This window comes from Rhinatrema bivittatum, chromosome 7, assembly GCF_901001135.1.
Source record: "Rhinatrema bivittatum chromosome 7, aRhiBiv1.1, whole genome shotgun sequence".
NCBI classification, from domain to species: Eukaryota; Metazoa; Chordata; class Amphibia; order Gymnophiona; family Rhinatrematidae; genus Rhinatrema; species Rhinatrema bivittatum.
This window is the reverse complement of record NC_042621.1, coordinates 179,064,226-179,091,607: the sequence shown is the minus strand read 5'-3', so window position 1 is coordinate 179,091,607 and position 27,382 is coordinate 179,064,226. Positions and strand designations below refer to the sequence as shown.

Here is a 27,382-nt window from a genome sequence, read left to right as displayed (position 1 = left end):
GACAGTGTTATCCACAGAAAAAGAAAAAGGAGGAAGAGGGGAGGTGGGCTTGTGGGAAAGATGAGGAGCTTTGTCTTGGCCATGTTGATTTTAAAGTGGTGGTGGGACAAAGAAGGCTGTGAAATGGGACTGGATTTCTGGTGAAATTTCTGGTATGCTGTAGATCTGGAATCATCAGCATAAAAATGGTATTGAAAGTCATGAGAGGAAATCAGAGCACTTAGAGAATTAGTATATAGTGAGAAGAGAAGAGGTCCCAGGCCAGAGCCCTGAGGCATACCAGTTGATAGTGGAATGGCAGTAGAGGAGGAACCACCAGAGGAAATGCTAAAAGTGTGATGGGAGAAGTAAGAAGAGAACCAAAACAGGACAGAGTCCTGAAATCCAAGTGAGGTCAGAGTATCAAGGTGTAGGTCATGATCAACAGTGTCAAAAGCAACAGAGACAGGTCAAGGTGGATAAGGACAGAGACCTTTGGCTTTAGCCATAAACAGGTCATTGGACACTCAGGCAAGGGCTGTTTCAGTTAAGAACATAAGAACATAAGAACATAAGAAAATGCCATACTGGGTCAGACCAAGGGTCCATCAAGCCCAGCATCCTGTTTCCAACAGTGGCCAATCCAGGCCATAAGAACCTGGCAAGTACCCAAAAACTAAGTCTATTCCATGTAACCATTGCTAATGGCAGTGGCTATTCTCTAAGTGAACCTAATAGCAGGTAATGGACTTCTCCTCCAAGAACTTATCCAATCCTTTTTTAAACACAGCTATACTACCTGCACGAACCACATTCTCTGGCAACAAATTCCAGAGTTTAATTGTGCGTTGAGTAAAAAAGAACTTTCTCCGATTAGTTTTAAATGTGCCCCATGCTAACTTCATGGAGTGTCCCCTAGTCCTTCTACTATCTGAAAGAGTAAATAACCGATTCACATCTACCCGTTCTAGACCTCTCATGATTTTAAACACCTCTATCATATCCCCCCTCAGTCGTCTCTTCTCCAAGCTGAAAAGTCCTAATCTCTTTAGTCTTTCCTCATAGGGGAGTTGTTCCATTCCCCTTATCATTTTGGTAGCCCTTCTCTGTACCTTCTCCAGACTGGAGTGGATCTATCATTTGGGATTCTGCTAGGTACTTATCACTGTTGGAGACAGGATACTGTGCTTTTTGGACCCTCTGACCTAGTATGGCAATTGTTATATTCTTAAACTCTGATAGAAATGGCTTTTCTTGAACTGCCCTAGTCCACCAAGGAATATGGTAATGCTTAATAGAGAACATATCTGATATGCCTGAAAAGCAGAATATAAAGCAAATAAAGAATAATTAACATAAATGTCTTTCTTTATGTATCTGTTGCTTCACAGAATACCATATGTCTCAGTACAAATACTTGTTTTTTTCTCTGCCAGTTTCGTACTTCACAGGTTGCCTTCAATTAATTTAACAATTATTTCAGTGCTGCAGCCTTTTACTCTCTAGCTAGCACAATTCCCCTGTCGCACCCAAGCAGCCCTTTCAACACTGCTGTGCCAAATCACTAAAAATTTCCAGTATCTATCTTCTCCAGTCCTCAAAGTTACTCCTATTCTCATGTTATCCTGGCTCCCTTACATTGGGACCTTGATGCTTTTAGATCCCTATTGTCTAGGCTTCTGATCGCCACCTTCTTTCTGGTTCTCTCTTGGAAGCGTTTTCTTTGTCATCCAACCATATCCTAATTCATCTGGCCCTCCCAGCCAAGTTTTCCTAGGTCTATAATCCCCCTTATGCTTGCTTTTAAAACATGACCTTTTCTCTTTTCTATGTGATTTCTAGCGGGCTAACAACTGTCTCTGTGCAAAGCCCTTGCTCTCTCATGCTGCTGAATTTTGTAAACCCTGTAGAGCACATACTTTGGCATTGGACAAACCAATGTACAGAACATAAGAACATAAGAAGATGCCATACTGGGTCAGACCAAGGGTCCATCAAGCCCAGCATCCTGTTTCCAACAGTGGCCAATCCAGGCCATAAGAACCTGGCAAGTACCCAAAACTAAGTCTATTCCATGTAACCATTGCTGATGGCAGTGGCTATTCTCTAAGTGAGCAGTAATGGACTTCTCCTCCAAGAACTTATCCAATCCTTTTTTAAACACAGCTATATTAACTGCACTAACCACATCCTCCGGCAACAAATTCCAGAGTCTAATTGTGCGTTGAGTAAAAAAGAACTTTCTCCGATTAGTTTTAAATGTGCCCCATGCTAACTTCATGGAGTGCCCCCTAGTCTTTTTATTATCCGAAAGAGTAAATAACCGATTCACATCTACCCGTTCTAGACCTCTCATGATTTTAAACACCTCTATCATATCCCCCCTCAGTCGTCTCTTCTCCAAGCTGAAAAGTCCTAACCTCTTTAGTCTTTCCTCATAGGAGAGTTGTTCCATTCCCCTTATCATTTTGGTAGTCCTTCTCTGTACCTTCTCCATCGCAATTATATCTTTTTTGAGATGCGGCGACCAGAATTGTACACAGTATTCAAGGTGCGGTCTCACCATGGAGCGATACAGAGGCATTATGACATTTTCCGTTTTATTCACCATTCCCTTTCTAATAATTCCCAACATTCTGTTTGCTTTTCTGACTGCCGCAGCACACTGTACAGACGATTTCAATGTGTTATCCACTATGACACCTAGATCTCTTTCTTGGGTTGTAGCACCTAATATGGAACCCAACATTGTGTAATTATAGCATGGGTTATTTTTCCCTATATGCATCACCTTGCACTTATCCACATTAAATTTCATCTGCCATTTGAATGCCCAATTTTCCAGTCTCACAAGGTCTTCCTGCAATTTATCACAATCTGCTTGTGATTTAACTACTCTGAACAATTTTGTGTCATCTGCAAATTTGATTATCTCACTCATCGAATTTCTTTCCAGATCATTTATAAATATATTGAAAAGTAAGGGTCCCAATACAGATCCCTGAGGCACTCCACTGTCCATTCCCTTCCACTGAGAAAATTGCCCATTTAATCCTACTCTCTGTTTCCTGTCTTTTAGCCAGTTTGCAATCCATGAAAGGACATCGCCACCTATCCCATGACTTTTTACTTTTCCTAGAAGCCTCTCATGAGGAACTTTGTCAAACGCCTTCTGAAAATCCAAGTATACTATATCTACCGGTTCACCTTTATCCACATGTTTATTAACTCCTTCAAAAAGTGAAGCAGATTTGTGAGGCAAGACTTGCCCTGGGTAAAGCCATGCTGACTTTGTTCCATTAAACCATGTTTTTCTATATGTTCTGTGATTTTGATGTTTAGAACACTTTCCACTATTTTTCCTGGCACTGAAGTCAGGCTAACCGGTCTGTAGTTTCCCGGATCGCCCCTGGAGCCCTTTTTAAATATTGGGGTTACATTTGCTATCCTCCAGTCTTCAGGTACAATGGATGATTTTAATGATAAGTTACAAATTTTTACTAATAGGTCTGAAATTTCATTTTTTAGTTCCTTCAGAACTCTGGGGTGTATGCCATCCGGTCCGGGTGATTTACTACTCTTCAGTTTGTCAATCAGGCCTACCACATCTTCTAGGTTCACTGTGATTTGATTCAGTCCATCTGAATCATTACCCATGAAAACCTTCTCCATTACGGGTACCTCCCCAACATCCTCTTCAGTAAACACCGAAGCAAAGAAATCATTTAATCTTTCCGCGATGGCCTTATCTTCTCTAAGTGCCCCTTTAACCCCTCGATCATCTTACGGTCCAACTGACTCCCTCACAGGCTTTCTGCTTCGGATATATTTAAAAAAGTTTTTACTGTGAGTTTTTGCCTCTACTGCCAACTTCTTTTCAAATTCTCTCTTAGCCTGTCTTATCAATGTCTTACATTTAACTTGCCAATGTTTATGCTTTACCCTATTTTCTTCTGTTGGATCCTTCTTCCAATTTTTGAATGAAGATCTTTTGGCTAAAATAGCTTCTTTCACCTCCCCTTTTAACCATGCTGGTAATTGTTTTGCCTTCTTTCCACCTTTCTTAATGTGTGAGAATTACAATAATCTACAGCTGTCATAATAAAAGACTGCACTAAAATCTGAAAATCAGCAGTATCTAAAAAAGTGCAAATATGGCTTCAATTTAAAGAAACCCTTAGATAATACAGATTTTAATTGACAAGTATACTCCAAATTAGAATCAAAACAAAATCCCAAATTACTAACTTGTTCTACAAATTTAATACTACCACTCTTAAAATCAAGAGAGACGAACGTACCTGAGATTCTCACAGGACAAGCAGGATGGTAGTCCTCACATATGGATGGTAACATCATCCATATCTTCTTTTGGAGTTTTCTTTTTTCCGCGCAGCAGTAGCCACGCAGGTTAAGAAGCTCTCTGGAGATTCCTGACAGGAATTTTCCTCATGGAACTTCTTTCAAAATTTTCAAACATTTCTACCCCATAGGGGTCCCCCTATCGATATCCATACTCCGCGGTCGAAAGGTAAGGTTTTACCCTAGTTGTGGTCGATTCGTGTCGCGTTATCCCTTTGGGGCCTACCGGCCAGCGACCACACCGCAGCTAAATTTTTGTCTGAGTCACGGCATCGGGTTTTCATCGGTGCCCCGACTGTACTCGAACAGTATCCATCACTGACCCGCATGGGGTCTGTGTTATGTGTTTGGAGTCCGGCCATGATGTCCTAACTTGCACCAAATGTACCCAAATGACACCGAAGGGCCGTAAGGCTCGTTTAGAGAAAATGGACTTTCTCTTTCAGTTAAAAACCCCGACTCCATCATTAGCTTTGACGTCGTCCGAGCTTTGTCTTCTCGCCAGCACCGAGACACCGCTGTTCTTCGACCGGCATCGACGATTCCAAAGGTGTCGATTGCCTCCTTAAGAAAAGGACCGAGGAGAACATCGTGAAAAGCATCGACACTGGCATCGGAAGGTTCAATCCGTTGATCCAGGCACGTCCTCGGCATTGATGTCAACAGAGCCACCGACAAAGAATCCCCGTCCAGAAAAGGCCCCATCCTCTTCTGTGTCCGGGTCACTGAGGCGTTCCCCACCTTCAGTGGCGCCGGGATCCGCCCTCTGGCTACACCAGTGCTGCCTCCTGCTCCGGTGCCAGGGTTCCATGCCCCAGGCTTCCGTGAGGAATTGGATCGGATGATCCAAGAGGCCATCGGTAAAGCACTTCAGGGCTTCCAGCCTCCATCGATGCCAATATCAGTCCCCAAGCCTGTCACCGATCCGATTCCTGTAGCGCTTGCACCGCTACTGGGTAGACTGGATGCGTTGATCAGTGCCCTGCCTCCGATGGAACCAAGAGCACCGGTGGGTCCAGTACCTTCCACACCAATTCCATTATCGGATGACGAGGAAACACAGTTACCCATTCCACCGTCTGGGATTTTACCACTGACTGATCCATCGATGTCATCGGTCCCTTTGGTGCCTCCATCGATGCTGTCTGTGCCTCCGTCGATGCCTAGGCCTGGTCCTTCAGGATTAGCACCATTTCTCCCTGCTGGAGACCCACTAGGTGCTGGAGATGAGCCCTATAATCCTTGGTCCGATGATTTGTCCCAGGATACAGATGATCTACCATCAGAGCCCTCTCCCCCAGATGAAAGACTACGCTCTCCACCAGAAGATTTGTCTTTTATTAATTTTATCAAGGAAATGTCTGAAACCATTACTTTTCAGCTTCAGACACAAGAGGACTCTAGGCACAAGATGCTGGAAGTACTCCAATTTCTAGATGCTCTTAAGGAAATCATGTCTATACCTATTCATGAAATCCTGCTTGATCTCCTGAAGAAAAACTGGGAACACCCATGTTCGGTCCCACCGGTCAACTGCAAGACAGATGCCACCTATCTGGTGCAGTCAGCTCCTGGGTTTCAAAAATCACAGTTGGATCATCACTCTGTGGTTGTTGAATCAGCCCAGAAAAAGGCACGATGTTCAAAACCTCATTCCTCCATACCTCCAGGGAAGGAACAAAAATCCCTGGATGCCTTTGGCAGGCGTGTCTTCCATGGCTCCATGCTCATCTCGCATTGCCTCTTACCAGTTATACATGACAAACTGACCCTTATCTAAATGAGACTATGAAATCATTAATAGTCACCAATAAGGTTTCTGTGTATTTTGGTGCTTGTGACCTATAAGAAAATCTGTAAATCTGAGATAAGTTTCCTCTTCTAAAAACAACAACAACAAAAAAAAAGAATATATGCAATAAAAGTACATGTTTTCAATGCATTGCAGATATATCCGTGTATGTTAGGAGGTAGATATGTGTATTTTATAATCTGTGTATACTTGATACATGCAGGTTATAAAATACTGAGGTAGATCTCCATGCTGCCATATATGCACATCTGAGATCATGCAGAGTTGTTTGAAAATTGTCCTCCGTATATTGATCACTTTGGATACTCAAATGATTGGATATTGTTTCACAAGTTCTATCTGGCACAGCAATTCAGTCAATTGGAAGCCTGCACAGACTTCACCAATACAACAATAGCTAACTAACCTTAATAATTTAGGATCATGTCTGAACTTTTAATTAGGAGATAATGTCTATTCTTGTACCACACTGACAAGACAGTCAATGGTTGCAGCTGGTGAAGATGACTTCTCTCCACTGGTGAGCTTTTATGCTGGCTAGAACAAAGGAACTTTATGGCTCAGGTACCAGAACTTCAGAGTCGGCTCTCTCTAGGCTGGTCCCAGGATATCAGGTGAAGACATAGCAGCTAAAATATAGGAATTTTTAGCTCAGTGATCTAGATAGGGGTCTTTGGTCAGCATCTGTCTTCAGACATTGGATTGCAGGCAGTTTGAGTACCAATAGTGGCAGTACTGGTCTTAAAGGTGTGTCTGTCACTGGCTGGGCTCGATTGATAGCGCTGATGATAGGTGCAGCCCAGAAATTTGTTTACTTTTACAGGACGTGAACAAGTATTATTTTACAAATTGAGGGCCAAGTGCAATTTTTAGACTGGGGGACTCCTTTTTTGGAGAATAGAAATGTCCATTTTGGCCTAGATGACCATATATTTATTTATTTGTGAGTTTATTTGTGAGGTTTTTCTATACCGAAATTTGGTACAAGCCTTCACGCTGGTTTACAGTTGCAACAACTTTTACAGTAAATAACGTTAATAACATTGATAACAATATAAGTCATAACAGTGTAAACAATATATAATAAATAAGTGTAAACCATATATAATAAATTGTAATTGGACATCAATATAACATTAATAACAGTGAGTGTAATGGATGATATTCTGTAGTTAGTACATTAAGATCTAGATATGAACAAGGGTGGAAAGTACATTGAAATTCAAATCTTAATGTGAGAGAAGTGCTTGGTTTTATAAGTGTGAACGTGTTGAGATTCATGTGCCTGTATTGTTTAACCAATGCCGTCTTTGTAGGTTTGTTGAAATAGCCATGTTTTTAGTGCTTTTTTTGAATACTTTTGAATTGTTTTGCATCCTTAGGTATTCTGGTAGTGTGTTCCATAGCAGGGGTCCAGTTATTGATAAAGCTTTCTGTCTTGTGGTGGCTAGTTTGGCGGATGAGGCTGGGGGTATTGCGAATAGAGGTTTGTTTGTGGATCTAGTGTTTCATCGAGGCTTATGCTGTTGAAGAATGTTCTTTAGGGTGGTGAATTCAGTGTTGTGCATTGATTTATGTAGGATCATTAGTGTTTTGTATTCTATCTGTTTTTTGATGGGTAGCCAGTGAAGTTCTTTTAGAGTTTGTGTGATGTGATCGAATTTTTTGTGTCCGGTGAGAATTCTTGCGCTGGCGTCTTGAAGAATTTGGAGTGGGGGTGTGGTAGTTTTGGGGAGTCCAAGGAGTAGGGCATTGCAGTAGTCGAAGCTTGAAAAGATCAGGGATTCGAGAATGGTTCTAAAGTCTGATGGATTCAGAAGTGGTTTTAGGCGCTTAAGGATTAGTAATTTGTAGAAGCCTTCTTTAATTTTCATAGCTATGTGATGTTTGAGGTTCAGTTCAGGGTCGATCCATATTCCTAGATCTTTGAGGTTTCTCTTGGTTTGATGATGATATCGTCTATAACCATGGTGGTGTAGGTGTTTTCTTTGGAGTTTTTTCTTTCAAGCAGAATGTATTCTGTCTTGTCCATATTGAGATGTAGACTCATTTGGCTTAGGAGGAACTTTATGTTTTTGAGATAGGTGGCTGCAAGTTTAAGGGTTTCTTCTAGGTTGTTTGATGTAGGAATGATTAGCTGTATGTCGGCATACATGAAGTATGTGACTCTGAGACTCGATAGTAGTTGGCATAAAGGGAGGAGGTATATATTGAACAGGGTGGCAGATAATGCTGAACCTTGAAGTACTCCTGTTTCAAGTGGGATTGGCTCTGAGTTGATATTGTTGATGTTTAAGTGGAATGATCTGTTATTTAGGAAGGAAGTGAACCATTTTAGGGTTATGTCCGTCAGTCCTATTTCTTGTAGTCAGTTGAGTAGGCTATTATGTTTGACCATGCCGAAGGCTGCGGATAGGTCTAGTAGGATTAGTATGAAGTGATGTCCGTTGTCAAAACCTCTTAGAATTGTATCTGATAGTGTTAGAAGTAAGGTTTCCGTACTGCAGTGTTTTCGGAAGCCATGTTGCATTGGGTTAGGATGTTGTTTTGTTCTAGGTGATCGTATAGTTGTTTGAGAACTACTTTTTCAGTTAATTTAGCTAGGAGGGGTAAGTTAGAGATGGGTATGTAGTTGTTTAGGTCATTTGGGTCCAGGTTCTTTTTTTTTTTTTTTTTTATAATGGGTTTGATAGTGGCCATTTTTAGTGTGACTGGGATTTCTTCTTCTTCCAGGGATTTATTGATGATTGCTGTGATGGTTGGGGTGATGGTTTGTGAGATTCTTTTTAGTGTTTGAGTAGGAATTTTGTCTAGCTCGTGGCAGGCTGGGTTTAGTGTTTTTAGTTGGTTCTCTGTCTCTTTGGATGAGACTGGTTCGAATGTGGGCCATGATGATATGTCCTTGTTGGTTAGCTTTATGTTGTGTGTTGTGTTATTATTTAGGTTTTCTTTTATTTTGATTATCTTGTTTTTGAAGAAGTTTGCTAGCTCATGACTTAAGTTTTGTTTTGGCATGCATTATTATTGTCATCTGAGGTTATGTTTTTCACTATGTTGAATAGTGTTTTTGGGTTGTTTGAGCATTTTTGTATTTTATTGCTGTAATATTCGTGTTTTGTTTTGATTATCATGTTTTTGTAGTCTGCCAGTTGTGTGTGATAATCTTGCTAGTGTTAGAGTTTTTGCGCCATTCTTTCTCCTTTCTTCTTAGGGTTGATTTGGTGTCCTTCAGTTTGTTTGAACCATGGGTTTATAATTTTTTTGTTGTCTGTTTTTTTTGTTCTTTCAGGGTTTATTTTGTTGGCAATATCTGATATAATTTGTAGCCATGTTTGTGAGGCGTTGTTGATATTGGATAGATCTATGTTCTTTAGTTGGTTTTCAAGTTCTTCCTGTAGTATGTCTATTGGACATGGCGGTCAGTATTTGAAGGTTTGATTGTTGTTTATTAAACTCTGGTAGGTGTTGAGTGATGTTTGACATTGAATGAGATAGTGGTCTGACCAGGGTATTGATGTGCGTGAGACAGAGGGGTTGGGTGTGAATTTGTCATTCGTGAAGATGAGGTCGAGGGTGTGACCTTCTTTGTGTTGTGTTTTTTACTAGTTGTGTGAAGTTGAGAGCAGATAGTACTTCTATCAGGGTTTGGCTGGAACGTGAAAGAGGTGTTTCATCGATATGGAGATTGAAGTCTCCAAGTATGATTTGTGGGCTTTTTGTGGTTTATCTTTGATGTGAGGAATACTAATAGCGGTGAGATGTTATTGTCGAGTAGTTGGGGGGGACAATAGATTAGGCATATCTATAGGTTATCTGACTCAAATAATGCTACCGTATAATGTTGTGGGAGTGAATGAGAGGTTAGTTTCATGGAGAAGCATTTCTTAATGATTAACATTAGTCCTCCACCTCTACGTATGTTTCTTGTTATGGAGAATATATCGTATGCACTGTTTGTGTGATCTGGTTCAGTATTACTTGGTCCGATTTTTTTTTAGCCATGTTTTGGAAATGGTAATGAAGTGCGGTTTGTGCTCTTGAAGGAGGTCAGAGATCAGTATGTGTTTTTATGAAACTGATTGGGCATTTATGAGGAGAAAGATCAAGAAGAATATGTTGAATATTGAGTCTTTAATTTGTATATTTACCAGGTGACGTTTTCTTTCTGTTTGATGTTTTGACACTTTGTGTGTCATCTGTAGTTGTTTGTGGTTAGGGCTGCTGTAGGTCTCTGGTTTTCTTGATGTGTATCTTGTATTCATGTAGGCTGTTTTGCTCTTGTAGGTTGTTGGAGATCTTGGATAGAGTTGGTGGGGCTGCTCGGATGTGCTGCTCGAAGGGGTACTCAAAGGGGCAGGCCCCTTTGTCGCGCTCCTTCGGCGCACGACGCCAGGCGCGGGGCGCCTGCGGCTTGATTTTTAAATCCAGCGATGGGGTCATTTATGTCTGCATCTCCCACGTGGGCGGTCCTTCCGAGGTGAGGAGGTGGGCCACCGCTGATGTCGGGGGGGGGGGGGGGGCGCGGGTCGTTTGGCCACGTGTAGGAGGAGAGCTGGAAGGCGTTCTCGGGGCGTTTATCGGGTTCCACTCTCAGATATCACAAATTGTCAGGTTCCACTCTCAGATATCACAAATGAATCTCTGTTTGAAAGGCCCAAAATGCAGAAACAGGGAAATACTTCAATCCCTTTTCCAGTGCAAGAAGGGTGGTCAAAACTTCTAAACCAAACCAAAAGGATACAACAGAATTTTCTCACAAAAACCAGGAGTACTTCTCTTGTGGCTAGTCACTGCTTCCCTTCTTCATATTGTCTGATGGGAACCACAGGTCATCTCCTCTTTGACTTCCTCCTGGTAGGTGGGGGACAGAGATCTTCCTGGAGCCCGGAACAGAGATTAATCAAAAATCCCCAAATAACATTCCAAAAATTACTTGTACCAAATGAGACAAACCCTGCCACAACTGTTGGGTTCTGAACAGGGGATTTCCCTTGCCCCTTCTCCTAGATAATAGACCATGGGGCCTAGATTGTGAAACTGGGGAATACCACAAAACGGAATATTCGTCTTTCATCAAAACCCAGCTAAAAATCCTGCACCACTTTATATGCTTTCCTGCAGTTATACAGGCAGGAGACACCACTCCCACGATCCTTGGAGAAGGTGCTGGTTGAGAATGGTATGATTTCTCCTCACTCCCTACTGAAAGCTTGAACTAGGGCTATCTAGGGGAGTTCCTACAATATGAAACACTCCGCTTTGGATATCACCCACTTATAAATTAGTAAAATAGTAATAATGGCAGAAAAAGACCATATCATCTATTCAGTCTGCCCAGCAAGTTTCTTATGGTAGTAACTGCTGCTCTGTGCAGGTTACTCCCAAGCCTTATGGTAAGGGTAGTAATACTACTAGAAACATTTTTACAGGGTGAGCAGTCTTGATAATTGCAATGCTGCTTGAACATGCTTTGCTTTTGGACTTGGCTGTAGAATCAGTCCTGTGCTTTATCTCTAATGTGTGCATATCAGTACCCCAGACTGTAAAAGTCAGGGCCCAGTGTTGGCTGACGTCTGAATCCAATTCCTCTTTCACCCCCACCATTGAAGCGGACAGCAATGTTGCAATTTCGTTCAAATCGTGAAAGCGAATTGGTTAAGGGTAGAAATTGCCGCTCCACGCAGGTTACCCCCATGTACCCTTTTTTTTCATTTCCGTGCTCTAGCCTTTAGGGATCTTCAGTGTTTATCTCATGCCTTTTTGAATTCGTTTACTGGTTTTGTTCTTACAACCTCTTCTGGAAAGGAATTCCAGGCTTCCTTCACCCTCTCTGTGAAGAAATATTTCCTGATGTGTGGCTGATTATCCTGCTTTCCACAAAGAATACTTGTTATAGGTAAGCAACTTCATTTTCCATTATGTAGAACATTTATCAGGCTTCATTTGGTATGTGGTGGTCAGTTTTGAGCACGCGTCCTCAAAAAGGAAATTCAAATGTTAGAAAAGGTACAAAGAACTTCAGTGAACTAATAGGGAGACACAAGGACATATATATATATGCTAATAGATTGTCCAAACTAAAACTACATACGTTAGATCTCCTCTTAAATGTACTTTGTAAATTACACTATAGAAATAAATGAATGGCCCCTACAGGGATCTTGACGGCAATCAAAGCAGCTAAAACAGGGGATATTCTAAGATTTAAGGGTAGTAGGCTTTACTTTCAAAGACATGAAGATTTACTCAGGTTGCTAAAATTGTGCTAGCAGAACTAGTTGTGGCTACCAACTGAAACAATTCAAAATAATAAATGTTTAAAAGGAAAATATTTTGGATAGTAAGATAGTATAGATTTACTTTAGGGAAAAGTGTTAGACTAGTGAATATGAGCTGACTACCATATTTAGAGTGAGAAGTATTTTTTTTTTGTTTGAATTAGTTACAGATTCCAGTGTTTTATTCCCCTGTATTGCCATTTAAAGAAAGGTAGATAATCAGAATGCTGAATTTAATGGACCTCTTTTCTTTCAGTGTAAATCTTTTGTGTACCATCTTATTTTCTATTCATAGATGTGTGTGTAAAATCATGGATATTGTTGAAGTTGTAATTAATGTAAAACTGTTTTATTAGAGGCGGCTTTGGTTATTAAAGTTAAAATAAATACTGAATTTTGCTTTCTTTCAGGCCGATACAGTAAGGTTGCGTGGAAAACAGGCACTCAATGTTGAGCACATGCTTTCCTAGTGCGCCCAGGCATCTGTCCTGGGCATGCGATACAGTATTTAAATGAGGGATTGCGCTAAAAAGGAGGCGCTAGGGACAATAGCGCGCCCCTAGTGCATCCTTAAAAGCGGAAGCCCAGAAGAGGTGGCTGTCAGTGGGTTTGGAAAATGGACGCTCGATTTTACGAGTGTCCATTTTCCTAACTTGGTCACAGCCATGGTTTAGGAAAATGGATACTCATAAAATTGAGCATCTGTTTTCCTAACCTGACCCACTGGCACACTTTTTTTTTTTTTTTAAACCTTTTGGTTCCTCCAACTTAACGCCATGGTATTAAGTCGGAGGATGTACAGAAAAGCTGTATTTTCTGCTTTTCTGTACACACGTTTTTGGGCTGCTTAGAAATTCACATTTGCTTTTGGGCAGGTGTTAATTTCTGATTGTAAAATGTGTGAATCGGGCACACCTTTTTTTTTTTTTCTGTTTCTGGAAGGGATAGCTAATAGCCTCATCAACATGCATTTGCATGTGATGAACGCTATTAGTTTTGGGAGGGGAAGAGGGTTTGGATTTCGTTTTGGACTCGCTAAACCCCTTAGTGTATAAGGAGTAGTGGACAAGCATCCAGCCATGGTTTAAACAATGCGTTCAGCTGAGCGCGCTTTACTGTATCAGCCTGTTTGTGCTTTGTAAAGGAAGCACATGTAAATAGGAATGAAACACTACTGTGATTGTTCTGTTAACAGATGAAAACTCATACCATTTTTAGCATCACTTTAACAGATCTGACATATAAGTACATCTAGGATTCTTTTGGGAATGAAACCTGCCAGTGCGTTTGAAAGGATTTTCTTGGCAAAATGTGTATTTAAACTAAAATTAGACTGCTATTAGTATTTGTAGGACAGGTTTTATTGTAGTAGTGATCCTGTTTAGTAAAGGCATGTTGTGCAGTGCATAAAATCTTAATTGTTGGAGTTTAGTCATCTAAATATTAGCATGTTAAAATAAAAATGGTAAAAACATCTAATTTTTTTTCATACATTTCATACATTTGCAAAGAATTTTTGTAATATCCACAAAGTAAAATAACATCCTTATTGTATAGAACCCTAAATCATTTTATATTAAAAAGACTTAAGCTTAGCATACTTTGGAGTAATTGAAAATATATGCATTGCCTTTCCTGAGCTATTTGATGTAATGTTCTGCATGTAGAATTAACTTTATATCTTAACTTGGGAAGCAGGAATATTACACATTTCAGTAAAATGTTACATAGAAACATAGTAAACGATGGCATATAAAGACCAAAATGGATTATGAGGTTACCCCCATGCCTTCTGTTAAGGGTAGTAACTGCCTCGCTGTGCAGGATTCACTTAATGTTAACATAGCTCACTCTATTTCCTCATTTCTATCCTCTAGACTCTAGGGATTCTCAGTATGTTTCCCTTATTCTTTGGAAGTCTGTTACCATTCTTGTCTTCACCACCTCTTCCAGAAGGGCGTTCCATGCATCCATCACCCTTTCTGTTAAGAAATGTTTCCTGAATTATTCCCCCTTGGAGTTTCATATCATAACCCCTTGTTTTACATCAAATGAGGTTTGTTTTTTGTCTATCAATACCTTTAAGGTGTTAAAAGTCTATATCATATCTTCTCTGTCCCTTTTCTCCTTCAGGATAGACATTTAGGTCCTCCAGTCTCTTTGTATAGGTCTACTGGTGCAGACCTCACACCATTTTGGTTGCCTTTCTCTGGACTACTTCCATCCTGTCCGTATCTTTTTTGAGCTACAGCCTCCAGAACTGAACACAGTACTCCAGATAAGACCTCACCAGTGTCCTGTCCTGCTGGTTATGCTTCTCTATGCAGCCCAGCATCCCTCTGGTCTTAGACACAACCTTGTTACATTGCTTTGCTACTTTCAGATCATTAGCCACTATCACCCCAAGGTGCGTGTCTGTCTCTGCAAGTCAATCTTTTTCGACCCAGCACATACAGCTTCTTTGGATTACTGCACTCTAATGCATAACTCTGTACTTCTTGTCATTTAATCTTAGCTACCAAACCTTAGACCACGTTTCTAGCTTTGTTAAATCTCTTTGTTCAGGTGTATCCACTCTGTTGCAGATTTTGTCATCTACAAAATACAAGCTTTTCCTTCTAACCCCTCTATATTATCACTCACAAAAATATTGAACAGAATCTGGCCCAGCACCAACCTTTGAGGCACTCTACTTATCACTCTCCTCTTCAGTGTAGGTTCTATTTACCATTACCCATTATCATCTGTCAGTAAACCAATTAGTAATCCATTTGACCACCTTGACACCCACTCCCAAGCTTTTCATGAGCCTCCTATGTGGAGCTGTATCAAAAGCTTTGCTGAAATACAAGTAATAACAGAGTGTTTTTCCTTGATTTAATTCTCTAGTTACCTAATCAAAAAAATCAGATTTGTTGAACATGACCTTCTTCTGGTGAAACTATTACCTTGGTCCAACAACCCACTGGATTGTATAGATAGTTCTCTGTCCTTTTCTTCTGCAGTGTCTCCATTAATTTTTCCAATACTGAGATAAGGCTTACTTACCTGTAGTCTCCAGCCTCATCACTTTTGTGAAGCAGGACCATAACCACTCTTCTCCAGACTTGTGGCACCTCTCCCATCTCCAGGGATCTATTGAATGGATCTATCAGCGAACCCACCATCACTTCTAAGATGCTGTTAATATTCTAGGATATATCTTATCTGGCCCTGTAGGTTTGTTTGCTTTCAGTGAAAGATGAACTTCTTTTCTGTTCTCCACTTACCAAATTTTTCGCTCCATAAGACGCACTTTTTTTCCCCCCAAAAGTGGGGGGGAAATGTCTGTGCGTCTTATGGAGCGCATATAAAAAACAAACAAACAAAAAAAACTAACTACAACCCCTACCCCCCCCCCCCCCACCCGAGACTTGCCAAAGACTTGCCAAAAGTCCCTGGTGGTCCAGCAGGGGTCCGGGAGCGATCTGCACGTGGGCCGTCGGCTGCCAGTAATCAAAATGGCGCCGATGGCCCTTTGCCCTTACTATGTTACAGGGGCTACCGGTGCCATTGATCGGCCCTTGTCACATGGTAGGAGCAATGGACGGCCATGTGACAGGGGCCGACCAATGGCACCGGTAACCCCTGTGGCATAGTAAGGGCATAGGGCCATCGGCGCCATTTTGATTACTGGCAGCTGACGATCCAAGTGCAGGAGATTGCTCCCGGACCCCCGCTGGACCACCAGGGACATTTGGCAAGTTTGGGGGGGGGGGGAGGTCAGGAGGGTGGGGGGTTGTAGTTAATTAAATTTAAAGGGTTGGGATGGGGGCTTTGGTTTTTTTTCCCACAGAACGAGAATGATAAAAGTTTTTTCTGATCTGGGGAGTAGACCGAAATGGCCCTCCCCAGACCCGGAAACGAAATGGGGACAAAATAATTTTATGCACTCCCCTAATTTGCGCCATAAGACGCATAGACGCCCAGGAACAGAGCTGGTTCAGCACACCATTTTTTTTTTTTTAAATTTTCCCCCTCTGAATCTTAGGTGCGTCTTATGGAGTGAAAAATACAGTAATTGCACTAAATCTTTGTGGACTTTTCCTCTTGTTATGGGTGCTTCAGCCCTATACACAATCTCTAGACCAGTGAGTCTTGGAGGCACACCTAATCAATTTATTTATTTTATACTTGCTTCTCTAAACATACAATTTAAGATCTATGCTGATGACTTGCAATTTATGGTACCATACAACACCTCTTGGACCCATACATTATCCTTAGTATCTCTATACCTCACAACTATAGACACCTGGCTCTCACACAACCGATTGAAATTAAATCCCAAAAAAACAGAAATAGTTCATCTCTCAGCGATTACTGACTCATCTATAGGTCCTCCACCCAGGGCCGGTGCTAGGGGATTTGCCACCCTAGGCGAGCCTTCTTCCTTGCGCCCCGCCCCCCCCTCCGGTCTCGGCCCAGACTCCTACCTCATTCTCAATCACGCCCGCTGACTGGGGTTTTCTGGGTCGCGAGCAGATTGGGCACTGCTTGCGGCCCGCCAAATCTCCACTCCTCTTTGCCACCACTTGCAGCCCCATATGGCTCGCACCCAGTGGCGCACCAAGGGTCTCCGGCGCCCAGGGGCCAATGCATTTGTGTGCCACAGAAAATCAGTGGCATCTCTAGACAGAAGAATTTGTTTTGGGTGGGGGGGAGCCAAAATGACATTTCTTCATCAAACCCTGCTTTAAAATTGGTTATAAAAAAAAGTGTTGTTAAAAAAAGTCCAAAGGGTCCTCTGCATTATTTTAAAAAGCTGGCCAGTTCCACACTTCTAGTAAAACTACTATAAAATTATTTGATAGCCTCATTCAACTAATTCTATATGGATTATGAGAGTGAAGTCTGGAATATATAGGAAGGGACAGAAGGTCAATACAAATCCTGCACCTCCAGTTCTGTATCTCTGTGCATCCACTGAAATTCCCCCAAACAATGGAGCTTGGATGTTTCCCTTACAGCTCATCATACTAAAAGATATTTTCAAATTCTGGTGTCACCTCACAGCAACAGCAGCACAAACACCTTCCACTGCCAGACACATTGTGAACTAACACAAAGCACCGCAAAAAAGACACCCAAAATCTATACTGCAATCCCATCATAACATAACAGTAATAACACCAAGGACTCAAACAACAATAACCCTACCTGTGAAAAAGCAAGGGTAAATATTACACTGGGTCCTAGAATACCAATACACCACCTACTGAGGAAACAAAACAAACCCAATTGCTATAGATCTCTATACAGACACTATATGATAGCAGAATCTCTCATCATGGTCACACACACAGAGCAGAGACAGACCCTCACCAAATACAGAATACAAAATAAAGGAGCACAAATTAGAAAAAACTGAAATGGAAACCCCAAGAAGCCAGACTCTGTGTATTAGCAATGGAAAAACAGAACAACCATTCCTCATAAAACAAATAAAATCAAGAAACAAAGCATCAGTTATAATAGTAAAACCATACTAATAAAATATTTTAAAACTACTGATAAATAGAATTTCTATTAATTAAAATCATATACATTTTTTACAATTTCCCAAACACCAATAAAATATTTCAAAACAGTACATATATCAAATAACACACAATAATTAAAACTAATAAGGATTTTAAAAAGCCCCTGCTGTCCATACATGGGAGCTCTTGATTTCCAGTCACCCTGATATTGCCGAGGATTAGGAGGTTATCCTCTCTCTCTCACACATACTCACATGTCCATTCTCTCTCACACATACACTGTCACATACATACACAGTCATGCTCTTATACCCAACCATAACCTCTCGCTCTCACAGACACTGACACACTCAGGCTCTAAGGCACTCTCTCCCCCTCCACACACACCCCACACAAACTCTTACTCCCCTGGATTTTCTCATACACACTCATGCTCTCACTCTCACTGGCTCCCTCACAAACACACAAACACACACTGCCAGGCAAGCTCCCACTCATTCTCACACAGACACACACACACACACACACACACACACACAGGCAAGCTCCTAGTCATTCTCACACTGAACCCCAGGCAGGCTCCCATTCATTTTCACACCACTCCCTCCCCATCCCCCAGGCATGCACACATTCATTCTCACACACACAGACCCCCAGGCAGGCACCAATTTATTCTCACACACACACATACACCACAAACAGGCAGGCACCTATTCTCACACATACAAACCCCAGGAAGACACCCATACATTCTCATTCACAGACACACCCTCAGGCAAGCACCCATGCATTCACACACATACACCGCCAGGCAGACTCCCATTCATACACATGCACACACTAAAGGCAGAGACCCCCTCTCTTTCTTTTGCCAGCAACCTCAGAGCCCCTCTCATTCTTCTGCTGCCACTGTCACTGCTGCTGTATGGCTATTGCGGAGGTGCTGATTGCTGCTATTGGCACTGAAGCACATTCTGCTGCCTCCTCTGTGCAGGCCCCATGGGCTTCCAGTTCCTCTATGCTGATCTCGTACATTGTGAGATCCGCATAGAGAAAGTGCTACTCTTGCACATTCCCAAAGATTACATGTGCCAATCAGTAAAAAGTAATTTATTTCTTTTTACATTTGCTGTCTGATCTTAGTTTTCTAATCGGTTGGTCACAGGCTTTTTTTTTTTCCACCTTCCCTTTCTTATTTTTTTGCCAATTCCTTTTATAACATATTTCTTTTCTCTCCATCTGTCTGCTTCCCTCAAACACACAGTCAGGTTCTCATTCTCACACGCTTTCTCTCTCACACATACACAGGCACTCATTCTCACATGCTGTCCCTCATACAATCATTTATACACAGTCTCTCTCTTGCACATGCTGTCTAACTCTCACTCCCACATGCTGTCTTGCTCAAGCACAGGTTCTCACTGTCACATGCTCTCTCTCATACAATCATTCCTACACACAGGCTCTCACTGTCACATGCTCTCTCTCATACAATCATTCCTACACACAGGCTCTCACTGTCACATGCTGACTCACTCACACACACACACACACACACAGGCTCTCTCTCACTCCTACATGCTGTCTTGCTCAAGCACAGGCTCTCACTATCACATGCTGTCTCTCACACACACAGAGGCTCTCCCATGCTGTCTCTGCAAACATTCAGGTCTTCACTCCCACACACACACACACAGTCTCTCAACTCATCTCATACATGCACACTGTACAAACCCTCAGTCTCTCTCTCACCTCTGGGCCTCCTCTTCACGGGCCACTGCAGGATGGGCTCTGCAGCGGCCCCGGTCTTCTCGAGCCGCGCTGATCCTCTTCTGCATGTGGCTGATGCTCCTCCTCCTTCCGGCACGCGGCTGATGCTCCTCCTCTTTCCTGCCCGCGCGGCTCCGGCAACATTTTTCTTCCGGGGCCGCGCGGGCAGGAAGGAGGAGGAGCATCAGCCAATGCAGGAACTTCTCCTCCTTCCTGCCCGCGCGGCCCCGGCAACATTTTTCTTCCGGGGCCGCGCGGGCAGGAAGGAGGAGGAGCATCAGCCAATGCAGGAACTCTCCTCCTTCCTGCCCGCGCGGCTCCGGCAACATTTTTCTTCCGGGGCCGCGCGGGCAGGAAGGAGGAGGAGCATCAGCCAATGCAGGAACTTCTCCTCCTTCCTGCCCGCGCGGCTCCGGCAACATTTTTCTTCCGGGGCCGCGCGGGCAGGAAGGAGGAGAAGTTCCTGCATTGGCTGATGCTCCTCCTCCTTCCTGCCCGCGCGGCCCCGGAAGAAAAATGTTGCCGGAGCCGCGCGGGCAGGAAGGAGGAGGAGCACCAGCATGTTTAGACGCGACTGTACCACGGTCCTGCCGATCTTCTTGCTGTGTGTATCCGGCACACAGCATAGCAGTAGTTCACCGCTCAGCGGCTATTGGGATGACGTCCACCGGCGGCCATTGGCCATCAGCGGCTCGGCGCCCCCTAATGCTCAGCGCCCTAGGCGATCGCCTAGTTCGCCTAGTGCTTCCGCCGGCCCTGCCTCCACCCCAACTTATATTCAATGGAATTATGTATTCCTATCTCCAAGGCAGCAAAAAATTTGGGTATAACTATTAATTCAGATCTTTCATTAAAGCAACATATATCTACGATTACGAGGATTTCATTTTACAAACTTCAGCTCCTGAAACGTCTCCGTCCTCTACTTTTCTTTCACGATTTCCGGACTATACTCCAATCACTCATCTTTTCAGGACTTGATTACTGTAATTCCTTATACATAGGTCTCCCAGATAACACACTTCATTCACTCCAACTGATCCAAAATGCAGCAGCACGTATTTTAACAAACTCTTCAATAAAAAATCACATTACTCCAATACTTCAATCATTACATTGGTTACCGGTTAAATATAGAATACAATTCAAGATCCTGACCATCATACATTCTCTCATTCATACCTCTAACTCTGTTACTTTATGTTCCATTCTTCGAATATACAAACCTTCTAGACACCTAAGGTCACTGAATAAAAATCTCCTAGACATCCCATCACCCCGACAGGCGCGTCTCGAAATTACCAGGAAAAGAGCATTCTCAGTTACTGGTCCGATCCTATGGAACGCATCACCAGATTTAATTCTAAGCATTTCAAAAAATCTCTAAAAACACACATTTCAAATTGCATTCAAAACTCCACTTACTAAATAACATAATCTTACCTCTCCCTTTTCTCAAATTTCATGGCACTCTATTATACATTAATATTAGTTTGAGTTATATTAATAATTTTTATTTTTAATAGTTTATTTTCTATTTATTTCTTTTTGTAATTTTGTGATTCATTTTAATTTTATGCTTTTATGAATTTAGTCTTTTTCTTTAATTCATTTATGTAAACCGTTTTGATTAAACATTGTTTGTAAAAGCGGTATACAAACACGTTTAAATAAATAAATATACTGAGTGCCCAATGTTTGCAGAGATCCTGAAAACCAGTCATGTTAGTGTGCATCTAGAATAGACTTGGGAGCCACTGCTCTAGACCTTGTTTAGCCATAGTTCTACTGCCTTACATCTAGAAACAAGTAGGTAATGCCTTTCACGAAACCTGGACCTGAGATATTTCCATACCCTTACCATTTCTAGCCTGCCAGGATATTTTCCTTTTCCTTTCTTTTTTTTGGTCTCTGTCAGTATTCTTGTGATTGCAAGATCAGATACCATCTTTTGAAGCCAAGAATGTAAGGTGCAGCTTTCTCTGGACATCTCCAGTTCCACTTAGTCACAAGCAAATCTTGCCTGAGATTTTTTTCTTTAGTGCTATTAATTAGAGCAGGTGCAAGTAATATAAGCCAAATCCAGGCACTAAACATTGGCCTTTTGCATGATAGTGTGAAGACCTAAACTCTTAACATTTGTGCTAAAAAAAAAAACCCAAAACACCAAAAAACAAAGTGAAAAGATTCTGAAGGGTACAGCAAGCTGTCACATTATTCATCGATTTAAGTATATAATTACCTGCTAAGGCCTCAAAGGAGGCAAATGACTGGGTATTTTTTTAAATCACCAAACAGTTGGAAATATTTAAATACTGAGTGTGCTAAGAACTTGCATTACTACACGTAGGGAGGATAACTTTCAAACAACTTTGTGTGATATTCATGATATTTTATAACCCATGTGTATCACAAAGTACGCTAATCTTTGTTCTGCAACATACATATTTGTATGCTTGTGCCTGCAAGTATTTCAAGGAATTGAACACGTGTATTTTTCCTACCTATTTAAAAATATATGCATGTATATTTTATGCAAAAATAAAGTGGGGCTTACTCAAGTAAATCGGTATATTCTAAAACATGAGCGCATAAGTGAAATTACCAGTTGTACCAGTTATTCCACCAGTTCGCCCTGTCCTTCTCCAGGTCATCGAGATCCTCCTGGTTCTTCAGCCTGAACTCCTTCCAGTTCACCCAATTATGCAAGATAATTAGCAGGTGTAAAATTAGATAAGTAGGCTGCCAAATCTATATATGTGTCTTTTAAAATAGCAACTTAAACACATAAATGTTGACTCCACCCTAGAATGCCCCTAGATTCTCCCTATTTTACAGTCATATATGTGCATGTGAAAGCAAAAATATGCGCATAATTTTGAAGATTATAAAATAGCATGCATGCGAGTAGATGTTACTTACACATATATATGCTTATTTGTACATGCATAAATCCTTGAAAATTCACCATATAATGTGCTATTTACTAAAGGGCATTGTCTTTAGTCAATAGCATGTTAAATGCAATTTTACCATGGTGGTAATACATCTGCATTCCAGCTTCCAGTAACATCAGCTTAACCTCCCTCCTCTCCATAAAGGGCTGTCTGCAGCCCACAGTACATCTTTTCTCTCTGGCAAACGTACAGTACCTCCACACCCTCTCCAGGGCATATGATCCTACTCACCACCTCCTCCTCTGCTGGAGAACCCCCACCCCTCTCAGAAGTGTAAAGGGTCTCAGAGCCCCAATGTTCCCTCCCTCTCTGAAAACTTTGACTGGAGGCTGAAAGCCCCCAGATAACCCACAGTGCCAGTTTTAGGATCAAGCTATCTAAACTATTGCTTAGGACCTTAGATTATGAGAGGCCTCTAAATACAGAAAATTACTAAACTTTAAATTTTACATTTTTTTTGTGATAATGCTATGGGGCTTCTTAAATGACATAGTTTAGGTTCTCAGCATGCCTTAATTTAGCCCTGGATTCTCCCCCCCACCCTGAACACCTGCTGTGGTAAGTCATTGTAATACTGATTGCTTTGTATGCTTCTCAACTCAAAATGTTTTTACTTGTAGGGCATTTGTTTTGTATGCTAATGGTTATATCAATGGATGGGTTACTAATAATATGCATAAATATGTTTTGGGGTAATTTTTAAAAGGATTTACATACAATTATCTGATTTTGAAAAATTTCTGTAGTGATGTCTGGGGGAAAAGTACACACCAAACACAATGTTATGCAGAGAGAAGCTTCTGGGAGATGAGTTAGGCTGGGAAACTCTGTCCTTCAAGACAGAGCTCCACTTTGTACTCTGTCGCAAAAAGTGCCACAAGCAATGGATACCTCCATAAAAGGATGGGGCACTCACACAGGATCTTTCTGGACCTAGGACACCTGGTCTCTCAAAGTGAGTCACTTTCAGTCTCCTGGAACTAAGGGCTTCAGATATGCTCTGTCAATGTTCATGCATCTTCAGTGAAAGAACATTTTGATTCAAACTGATAATCTAGTTGCCATGTATTGTGTCAACGAACAGGGTCATGGCCTTTCTGCCAGGAAATGTTGAAAATTTGGAGCTGGGCAACCAGGAATCTGGTTTTCCTACAGGCCACCTATCTTCCAGGAATCTCCCAACACGCTGGCAGATTTTCTTAGCAGAGTACTCTGTTGAATGCAGCCCAAAAATTGTTTGACTTATGGGGGTCTATCATCAGTTGACCTATTTGTGTTGGAACAGAAGAGAAAACTAGATCAATTTTGCTCACTTCTATCCAATGATTTCAGATTAGCTTAAGTCACGTTTCTCAGTTTTGGAACAAGCCCTCATGTATGTTTCTCTGCCAAATACCATTGATCACCAGAACAGTGCAGAAGCTGCTGCAAGATCATGCTCACTTGATCCTCATAGCTCCAGTGGGGCCCACACAGATGTGATTTGCATATCTAGTACAACTTTCCAGCATTCCCCCATACATCTGGTGACAGTCCCCTATGCTGTTAACTCAGGATAAAGGAACAAGCTATCATCCACTCTCTCCATCCCTCAATCTAACAGCTTGAATTTTGAATGCTCAGTAATCACCGGTCTCTTTGCCTAGACCAATTGAAGACATATTGGTTTTGGCTAGAAAGCCGTTGACTAGGAAAAAATACACTTTCAAATGGAACAGATATTCCAAGTGGTGCCAGCAAAATGCCTTGGATCCATTTTCTTATCAGACCAAGCATTTACTAACGTATTTGTTCTTCCTTTCGGACCCATCTCTACTCATCTGCTAATGAGGTTTATGAAAGGGTTATTGCACATTAAGCCTTCAGTACAAAGACCTCTGGTTCCATAGGACTTGAAGGTCATACTTTCTTAACTGTTGAAACCATGCTTTGAGTTTCTAGAGACTGCTTCTTTTAAGTTCCTGACATGGAAAGTTGTATTCCTTGTTGTAGTCACCTTCTGTAGGAGAGTTGGTGAACTCCAGGCTTTCATATACTGTCTGTCATACATGCAGTTCTTCCACAATAGGATGCTTCTCTGTACTGAAATTTCTTCCAAATCCATTATATTACCTGCCTTCTTTCCGAGACTTCATGCACATGAAAGGGAGAAGAAAATATTTCAAAACATGGATTGGAAATGAACCGTATCCTATTACATGAAACAAACTCTGCCACATCACCAAGCTTTGCAACTATTTTGTCATGCAACCCTAACTGAGTCGGCATGGTAGTCACTAAATGTACATTGTCTAACTGGATAGCAGAATGCATGCAATAGTGCTACACCTTAGTAGAATTACAAGTCACAGCTCATCAAGTGAGAACTATGGCTTCTTCTGTTGCTCATCTTCGAGACGTGTCCCTAAAATACATCTGTAAAGCTTTATCTTGATTATCATTTCATACTTTTACATCTTATTACTGTCTGGGCAAGCTGTCAAGGACTGACAGTAGATTCGGATAGGAAGTTTCACCTAACCTATTGTTGCAGTAATCTACTGTCCACAGGCGAGTCTTGAGTTCAATAATTGCTCAGCTGCAATCCTCATCTTAAGATCCCCCATATGTATGGCTAATTCAACCTGATTATCAATGGAAAACGCAAGTTTGCTTCCATAAACAGTGTTTTCCATAGATAGCAGGATGCATTAGTTATGAATACTCATCCTGGAGAGTTAGCTACCTAGCTGGAGTTGACAGAGGATACTCATGAGGCAACAACTGTATGGGATCTCCCACACATGCTCAGTATAGTTTTAAAGCTTTATTAACTAGGAGAAACAAGTCCATTTGGTCCCGCTGGTTGACATCACCTATTTGTAATGGTTAATTCATCCTATCCTCTACAGAAAACATTGCTTATGGTAACTAAACTTGCTTTTTCCTTAGGTCTGATTAGGACTACTTCAAATCAAAAGCTCTAAAAAGCTAACTGATATTATACAAATACTTCCAGCTTTCCCAACTTTGGAAGAGAAATGAGACTCGACTCCATGTGTTCGTTGTCATAACAGCAAAGGAAAATGAATCAAATCTTTAGTTTTAGGTTTGCTTTTACTTGCAGTCTGAGATGACATAATTTTAGTTTTAGTTTTAATTTGACCTACATAACCAGTTAAATGAATTTTAAATTTGATTTTTTTTAAATTATGGGTGATTTATACTCCTGTTTACAAATCAATAAAAACATGAAAAATATTAATTACAACTTTGAAATTACCAAGCTTACCTAATATTGCATTTGCATCCATTCATTTTTAGTCATGATTTTTATGAAGCAATTTTAAGAAATTTAAAATGTTCCAGTGCTTTATTTTCTGTGGAAAATTTGTATGCTGTCTGGATTCCTATTGAATTCATAAAAATAAAATGTTGCCAAAAAGTTGTGGGTGACACATTTATATTGGAATACTAACTTAACACATTTCTGCATAATTTTGGAGAGTTATATTCCATTCACAGGTGAAATTTACTGTGAGAAGGATGCTTTTTGATGTTTTGTCCTTTCATATTGTAAGCTAAGAATATCAATGAGCCAATTAAATTGTTCCTTTTACTCATGAAATGTTTGAACTTGGAAAATTGAGTGCCATAGAATATCTAATATATACGCACTATAACACTGCTTAGACAGTTTGATAGGTAGTATAAAGAAAAAAACCCCTACTAAATAGTTTCCAGACTATAGGTCATGACATCACGTGGATGGGATCACAATAAACTGGGTCACTCCCTCTGCCTTCACATGGATATCATCTGTTCCCCTCCCTCTAGACTTCTGCTTCAACCAGCAGCAGCATGTCAGCACATGACCTTTGGACCAGCTCACTAACAGACCTTGACCCCTCCTCCTGCACAGACTTCCTGTTAGACAGGAAGCCTACACAGAGAAACCATACCCGGAGTCCTGCTGCTGTTGCTAATGCCATGCCTGTTCTAGCCATTACTGCCTGTCCTGTAGCCATCTCTTCCTTCCCGCTTTGAGTAAGCTGGGTGAGAGATGATAGAGGGCTATAAAATGAGTGGAGTGGAACAAGTAAGCATTAATCAGTTGTTTACTCTTTCAAAGAGTTTAAAGACTAAGGGATACACAATGAAGTTACTAGGTGATATGTTTAAAACTAATAAGAGAAAATATATTTTTTTTTTACTCAACACACAATTAAGTTCTGGAATATGTTACCCGAGGATGTGGTAAAAGCTATTAGTGTAGCTGCATTTAAAACAGTTTGGACAAGTTCCTAGAGGAAAAGTCCATAAACCATTATTAAGATGGAGTTTCAGAAATCCACTTCTTATCCCTGGGATAAGCAGCATGAAATCGTATCTACCCTTTGGGATCCTGCCTGGTACTTGTTACCTGGATTGGCCTCTGTTGGAAATTGGATACTGGGCTGATGGACCTTTGGTCTGATGCATTATGGCAAAAATGATGTACTTTTATGTATGTATTTGTCTACAGAGGGTTTGGATGTCATTTGCAGTGAGGGAGAGTGGATGTCAATTGAGGGAATGGATGGTTGGGGAAATGATAGTCTACTAAAGAGGAGGGAAGGGAAAATGGAGGTCTAGTATTTTATTTTGGTCCTCATCTGGGATTGTGTAAATTTTCAAATTAAAATGGGGTCATATTGAATAAAAATTTGGAAAGCACTGCTG

The 27,382-nt window shown here is 41.3% G+C and overlaps 1 protein-coding gene across 6 annotated transcripts in view; it reads left to right on the top strand.

Annotated features, from left to right (window-relative positions):
• ADK (adenosine kinase) overlaps window positions 1–27,382 on the top strand; it is a 1,085,903-nt gene that overhangs the window by 395,019 nt on the left and 663,502 nt on the right. The window lies entirely within an intron of this gene.